This window comes from Mirounga leonina, unplaced genomic scaffold (assembly GCF_011800145.1).
Source record: "Mirounga leonina isolate KUSES-001 unplaced genomic scaffold, KU_Mleo_1.0 Mir_96, whole genome shotgun sequence".
In the NCBI taxonomy this organism is placed as follows: domain Eukaryota; kingdom Metazoa; phylum Chordata; class Mammalia; order Carnivora; family Phocidae; genus Mirounga; species Mirounga leonina.
In genome coordinates this window covers 5876885-5885475 of record NW_023270871.1, presented here as the reverse complement: position 1 = coordinate 5885475, position 8591 = coordinate 5876885, and positions in this window count along the sequence as shown.

Sequence of the window (8591 nt, the reverse complement as noted above, 5' to 3'; positions counted from 1 at the left end):
TGCCCTCTGCAAACAGCCAGAGCTAACTTGCTAGGTATGTTCATGTGCCATCTTGGAAATGGATCTATGAGCCCTCGTCTGAAAGTCTTCGGACGATGAAAGCCTCAGCTGACACATGACTGGATTATAAGATACAGAATGCCCAATTAAATTTGAATTTCAGGTGAACAATGAATATTTTTCAGTAAAGTATAAGATTATTATACTGAAAAAAAGTATTTATTGTTTACCTAAAATTAAAATTTAAACAAGCATCCTCTATTTTTATTTGCTAAACCTGGCAACCCTACTTTAATCTAATGAGAGTCCTGAGCCAGAATCACTGAGCTGAACTACTGAATTCCTGGACCACAAAACTATATGAGATAATAAATCTTTGTTGTTTTAAGCCACTAAGTTTTGGGGTAATTTGCTATGCACCGGTGGGTAACTATTACACGAAGAGTCCATGATACCACCAAAGTTATATGCAAATTTCTGTGTATAATTGTGTCGGTGCATTTTCGGGGTAACGGCTTTCATTAAATTCTTAATGAAGTCAGAAGCTATTCCCAAGCATAATATATATGAAACAGAGCAAGAAAAAGAAAATAAGAGATATGGGTTTATTCAGCCTCTTTTGGCAGGTCATCTCAAGTCAAAAGACTTTTTTTTTTTTTTTTTAAGATTTTATTTATTTATTTGACAGAGAGAGACACAGCGAGAGAGGGAACACAAGCAGGGGACGTGGGAGAGGGAGAAGCAGGCTTCCCGCGGAGCAGGGAGCCCGATGCGGGGCTCGATCCCAGGACCTGGAATCATGACCTGAGCCGAAGACAGATGCTTAACGACTGAGCCACCCAGGCGCCCCAAAAGACTTTTCAAAATAGCACTGTCCACTAAAACTTTCTGCAGTGAAGGATACATTCTATATCTGCACTGACTAATATGGTAGCCACTAGCCACCTAGGGCAATGGAACTCTTGAAATGTAGCTACTCTGAGGAATTAACATTTTAAGTTTAATTTAAGTAGCCATATGTAGCTAGTAGCCACAGTAGTACATACAAGTAGTAGTAGTGGATACAAGACAAGTTTCCAAACCTGGGGCAAAGAGTCCTAAGAGAATTTGAGCTGAGCCACCTCAGAACTATAGGACATTCTCAACGTAAGTATAAATTGACTGACACAGGACTTTGTCTGATACTAATTTATATATCTCCACTACCACTCTCCACCCCTCCTAGCATCCAACAAAGAGCCTTCCTCATCACTGATTGAGAGAAATTAAGCAGAACATGGCATTGTAATAGTGTTGCATGGGGACAGATGGGAACTACACTTGCAGTAAGCACAGCATAACATCTAGACTTGTTGAAACACTGTTGGACACCTGAAACTAATGTAACATTGTGCGTCAACTGTACTTCAATTTAAAAATAAATTAGGTAGTACAGCTACATGAAACCCACATTGCCATTGAAATTTTATCTGCCTAAACCCTAATCTTAGAAGGATTCTCTCTTGACAAGAATTCCCAGCAAATTTTTATCACATCCCAGCAACAGCCCTTACAAGCTGTGTGTGACTTGGGGAAACCATTTAACTCACCCCTCTGTACTTCAATTTCCGCATCTGTAAAATTAGGATAATAATATCTACTTCAAGGTGCTATTGCGGGGATTAAATGTATTAATGTACATGCAAAGCATTTAGAAACCTGGCCCAGGATCATGGTTAAGTAAATGTTATCTATACAATATATATATTAATAACATGAACAAATGTATCATTAGACTCACAAATTTTAATGTAACCTCAGCAATTGGTATATAAAGCCCGCTGATTACACCACCTCCATGGGGCCATGTTGCTGGCCCCATGAAACCTGCTGCCCTCCTTGGGAGGCTGAAAATGAGACTGTCCCCACCCCCCAAGCTCCCCCACCCCCGCCGCAGTCAGAAGATCTCAGCTCAGCAGCTGGTACTCCTGCTGTGCCTACTTCAGAGTCCTTGAAGTACACATCAAAGCCTTCTGACTTGCTCTCACATCACACTAGCCACAGTCAGGCTGTGTGGCAGGAACAGTTTAGAGCTCTTTGCTCTCCCCAACAATTATTTCTCTTAATCCCTCCCTCTCAGCGTTGCCCCCAGCCTGCCTCGAAGCCTTTCTTGCCAGTCAGTCCTCCAACGGGTTCATCTCCGTGGTTCAAATAGATGCATATCACCCAAGGGAGAAACACTTCGGGAAGGTCTCAGGGAAATTAGAGTTACGGAGGAAAAGCATGTTCAAGAACCACTGAAGAAATTAACAGGTTCCTCACTCCTGTTGGTTGCCTCACTATTATTTGTACAAATAATCATTTTTAACTCGTGTTTACTTTAGGCTAGAGATGCTTAATGGGCTAGCACTTCTTTAAAGGGCTCAAGAGCACTTGTTTTGCAATTCAGTACTCTGCCCTTTGACCCAACAGTGAAAGCCAGGGCTCTGCTGGTAAATCAGGGATTTAGCTTGGCTGACCCTGCTAAAATAGTTTTACCAGAAAAGAGAACAAAGATCATAGATGAGAAGAAAGAAATGGACTTCCATGGAAAGAAGCCAGGGAATTGCTTAATTGGCACTGTCCCTCCACAGCCTTAGTTTTAAAGGATAAAGTACAAGACCAGATTCCAGAAGAATCTGGAACCCTCAAGACACTCTGAAATTGTAACAAAGATTTTCTTTTTTTTTTTTTTTTTAAGATTTTATTTATTTATTTGAGAGAGAGAGAGAATGAGAGACAGAGAGCACGAGAGGGAAGAGGGCAGAAGGGGAAGCAGACCCTCTGCTGAGCAGGGAGCCCGATGTGGGACTCGATCCCGGGACTCCAGGATCATGACCTGAGCCGAAGGCAGTCGCTTAACCAACTGAGCCACCCAGGCGCCCTGTAACAAAGATTTTCTAATAGTGTTCTTTTATTACTAGATTTAGCCCCCAACCCTACCATTATCCTTTAGATTACCTAAGTATGTAACTAGAGAATAGATGGTCCATTGAACATGGTAGGAACCTGTGAGCTAATCAGGAGCTTTCATCTAAGCCCCTGACAGAGAGCAACTTTCTGACAAGCAATTTTATCTGGCGGCACTCTGGGAATTATCATTTCTTGGAATTTCTCTTTCTTACTCATTTTTGGCAGGTATCCCTAAAACTGGGACAGTAGAAAACATATAGAGTCAAGAGCAACCTGAGGGGAAGACAGTGGGATTCGTTACAAAAGTGTGTGCGTGTGCGTGTGTATAAAATGGCCAAGTCGTGACATGAGAAATGGTATTTGCTTCTTCTACTTTGTCAAACTTTATTTACCCAACAAAACATCCTTACTTATTTGTATTCCTTCTGGACAAACCGTCCTGGATTTTATTTATTGAATTATGTAGTTATCCTGCAAGCAAGATAAATTTGGAGAGCACAATTTTATAAATATATGTGACTCATAGCTTCTTTTTCAATTTGGGAGCCACTAAAAACCACAAGATAAGAAATCCTTCTACATTACCTACCACTTTCTCCAAATATTCTCAGAGATAAATCCTGAGGCTTAAACTGACCAATGCCTAACAACTTCTTAACTGCACAGTGGTCAAAAGCGGCCCTGTCTTGGAGTTGGAGAGCCTGGAGAATTGTTTATTAGCCTGAAGGATAGGTTAACTAAGACTCGTTTAATTTTTCAGAGAGTAGAGGGGGAATAGGAATTTATCTTTAGGGGCACCTGGGGGCTCAGTTGGTTAACCATCTGCCTTTGGCTCAGGTCATGATCCCAGGGTCCTGGGATCAAACCCCGCTTCAGGATCCTTGCTCAGCGGGGAGCCTATTTCTCCCTCTCCCTGCCACCCCTGCCCCCCACCTCCTGGCTAGTTCTCTCTCTCTCTCAAATAAATACATAAAATCTTTTAAAAAAGGAACTTATCTTTACTCTGATCCCATTGGAATCATAAGAAAATCTTATCCAACCCTTGGAGGTTCTGCTCAGGCCTGTGGATGAGGGTAGACAGGCCTATGGGCATGGCCATTTTCTAGTCTGTAACATTCTAGATAGAGTGAAACCTGACTACAGCAGAAAGGTTTTATTAAGAAATAAAGACAGCTAAATACCGAATGAAGAATCAAATTATACTGCATCTGGAAGATGGGAGGGAACACTTCCAAACTCATTTTATGAAGCCAGAATTACTCTGATACCAAACCCAGAAAGGAAGCCACAAGAAAATTACAGACCAATATTCCTGATGAACACAGATGCAAAAATCTTCAACAAAATATTAGCCAACCAAATTCAGGCACATTTAAAGGATCATACACCATGATCAAGTGGAATTTATGTCATTATTTAGTTCACAGAGATCTCAATCACCTTCCTTTTCTATAACACACCAACTCATTGCATTGATGACATTACACTGACTGGACCAAATAAGGAAGAAATAGCAGCTAGTCTAGACTTACTGGTACAACATTTGCATATCAGAGGGTGGGACACAAATCTGACTAAATTCAAGGACCTCAGTGAAATTTTTAGGAGGCCAGTGTCTAGGCATGTCAAGACATCCTATCTAAGGTGGAGGACGGGTTGTTGCATCTGGCCCCTCCTACAACCAAGAAAGGCACAATGCCTACTGAACTTCTTTGGATTTTAGAGGCAACATATTCCTCAACTGGGTATGTCACCCCAGTCCATTTACTGACTGACCCCAAAGATCCCAGTGCTGAGTGGATCATAGAATAAGAAAAGGTTCTGCAGCAGATCCGGGCTGCTCTGTGAGCTGCTGTGCTACAGGATGCAGCACATCCAATGGTGCTTGAAGTGTTGGCGGCAGATAGGGATGCTGGTAGAGCCTTGGGCAGGTCCCTACAGGGGAATCCCAGTCCAGGGCCTTAGGATTTTGGAACAAAGCCCTGCCATCCTCCACAGAAAACTACCTTCCTTTTGAGAAAGAGTTCTTGGCCTGCTAGTAGGCCTTAGTAGAGCCCAAATGCTTAATCGTGGACCACCAAGTTACCATGCACCCTGAGCTGCCCATCATTTACTGGATATTATCTGACACACCAAGCCATGAAGTTGGGCATGCACAGCAGCACTCCATCATCACATAGAAGTGATCAGGCCCAAGCAGGTCCTAAAGGCACAAGTTACGTGAAGAAGTGACTCGAAATATCCTTACTCCAGCTACGCTGCCTTCTCTCTCCCAATGTGCACCTGTGGCCTCACGGGGTGCTCCCTATAATCAGTTGACAGGGGAAGAGAAAACTCGGGCCTGGTTTACAGATAATTCTGTGCAATATGCAGTCACATGTAAGTGGACTCGCGTTTATACCAGGGGCTTTCTGGATCTACAGCTTGCAGATGGTAGATAATGGAACTTCTTAACCTCCACAATCACGGAGAAAACTCCTAATAATAAACATATAATATACATATATTTTATATCTAGAGAGAGAGAGAGAGAGGTTCTCTTTTTCTGGAGAACGCTAAAACACTCTACTTATATATACACTACTTATATATGTTACTTTAATACTAGTCAAAGGAAAATTGGAATAGCTATATTAATACCAAAGTAGACTTCAACACAAAGAATTCATCAGAGATAAAGAGACATTTCATGACAATAAGTGGGCCACTTCATCAAGAGGACATAATGATCCTAAAAGTTTTTGTGCCTAATACCAGAGCTTCAAAATAGATGAAGCAAATACTGATAGAATTGAAAGGAGAAATAGATAAATCCACATTTACAGTTGGAGATGTCAGCACTCTCAATAACTGATAGAACAAGCAGACTGAACATCAACAAGGTTATAGAAGACTTAAGCAAGACTATCAATCAACTTGACCTTATTGATATGTATGGAACACTCCACTGAACCACAGAATGCAACTTCCTTTCAAGTGTACATGGATTATGCACCAAAAAGATCACATTTTGGGCCATAAAACAAATCTCTATAAATTGAAAAATATTGAAATCATATAAAGCAGTTTCTATAACTGCTATAGAACTGAACTAGAAATCAACAACAGAAAGATATCTTGAAATCCCCAAAATATTTAGAAAGTTACATGTTATTTAATAAAATAAGCCAGTGTTTATTAAAGCTCCATATCCTCAAGGTCAAACCTTACTAGTCCCATTTTCAGGTGCATATATCCATGGACCCATTCAAACACATACACACCCATACACACAGTATAGATCAAGGAGCACTAGAACTCCAAAAATTTATTTCAATCCATTTTGAAAGGTAAGTCTGAGAAATTCATCATTTTTATACAGCTGAATCTTTTTGAAAAGTTACAGAAATTAACTACTGACTTTTTATTTCAGCAACCAAATCTTATCCTGAATGTTTGCTTATTTTGAATAAGACCAAGTATACCAAAAACTTTAGAATCTGTTAAAGTCTTATGTCAATGCAAAGTGCTATTACCATCTGTAACACATCAGAATAGTGGTTAAGGGTATGATCAAGTGAACCAAAGGGCTTGGATTCGAATCATGGTTCCTCCATTTGCTGCGTGAGGTTCACTAAATTTCTTAGCTTCTCTGTGCCTCCACATCCTCATTTGTAAATTGAAGCTAATTACGGTATTTATTCATAGTGCTGTTGAACTGATTAAATGAGTTAATATATATATAAAGTGCGCACAGCAGGGACTGACACCCATAAGCACGAAAGAAGTTTTCGGTTTAAATATTAATGCTGCTCTTTTTTGGCAGTCAGGTCTTTGCTTTCCACATCCCAGGACTGGGTTCCAACATTCCTTCTCGGAAGAGATCGCACGTCCTAGCCTGAGCGGCTTAGGACCTGTATTAGGCATTTGAAGCACTAATACGAGAGAAATGTGAAAGAAAAATGTCTCCCACATTACGCAGAGAAAAATGTATCTGGCTCAGTAAATTTACTTTGATGTCTTTGCATTACTTGCCAAGATTGCAAGAAGGCAAGCTCATGAAGTAAGATTCCATACAAACCCAGTGAATGAAGCAACACGTTTGACAATTAAATCACAGCAGCTTGTGGTCTCTGTCATGGACTGAATGTATCCCCTCAAAATTTGTATGTTGAAACCCTAATCCCCCATGTGATGGCATTTGGAGGTGAACCATTTAGGAGGTAACTAGGTTTAGATGAGGTCAGAGGTCATAAGGGTAGAACCCCCCATAATGGGGTTAGTGCCCTCAGAAGGAGAGGAAGAGACCGGAAAGCCCTGTCTTTCCACCAGGTAAGGGCACAGGAAGAAAATAGCTGCCGACAAACCAGGAAGAGTCCTCCTTACCAGACACCCAATCTGCCGGGAGCTTAATCTTGGACTTCCCAGCCTCCAGAACTGTGAGAAATAAATGCTTGTTTGTTAGTTTTTAATATTTTTTAAGTTTACTTATTTATTTTCAAGTAATCTCTACACCTAACATGGGGCTCAAACTCACACCCCAAGATCGAGTCACAAGCTCTACCAGTTGAGCCAGCCAGGTACCTCTAAATGTTTATTGTTTCAGCCACCCAGTCTATGATATTTTGTTATAGCCACCAGAACTGACTAGACAGTCTTGTTCTTTTGCTCAACGAAATGGGAAAGAATGTCCATCATAGGCTCATAATTCCCAGTCTATGTCCAAGGGAACTGTCAACTCCAGCCACTTCCACTGCTAAAGGAGCAGCGATCTCTTAATAATCCAGCAACCCAAGATTAACTTTCCCAGAATGTAGGCTTGTGTGTCAATATTATTTAGATTCAGGAATTTCTAAGTTTCTTCTTTAAGTCCTCTGCCTCATTCTCTACCATGATTCTCAACAGCAAGCTTCTTCACCCTTAATCAATCCTCCACAGGGACAGTGAGAGGAAATCTGCCATCTTTATGCAAAAGAAAAAAAGAAGAGAGATAGGAGGGGCATACTTCCATGGCACCAAAGACAAAGTGTACCTATTTAAGGCCAAGTTAGTATTTCAGAATACCAGCCCCTGCATGTGAACCAAAGGCCACATCACATGGCTCATTACCTCTCCCACATCTGGCAAGACACAACTCAAACAACAACCACACGGCTACAGCACAGAAAAAAGGCCAGCACTGCAGTGAAACAAGGTGAGCATTACCCTAGGAAGCCATTTCCAAACTAGGTCTTCTGCTAACTAGCTATGTGACTATAGAAATATGACTATAAAATAGACATTTTATTGAGCACAAACAGCCAATGCACTGAGCTACGAGAAGCACAGAACCCTATAAGACAAGTCCCTATCCTGACCAGTCTAGAGGAATTTGGGGGGCAAGATCTCCTCAAAGGTGCCTTCTCTCACATCTAATGAATTCTGTGCACCATGTCCATCGTAAAAAGCCAATCACCATATTTTTAAGAGACTCAAGGTACTTTGGAGGGCTCCTTATCATCATACCAAAGTATGTAATCCCATAGGGCTGTAATCATCCAGTTAGTGGGCTTGTCCAGTTTGACCTGACCTCAGGAGTTCCTCTTAATGCTCAGTAACTGTGCAGAGAAGAATTTCCAGACTTGGAGTTCAGTTGGAGCCCTTTATTAAATACTGTCATAATGTACTCGTGGGTTGCATAT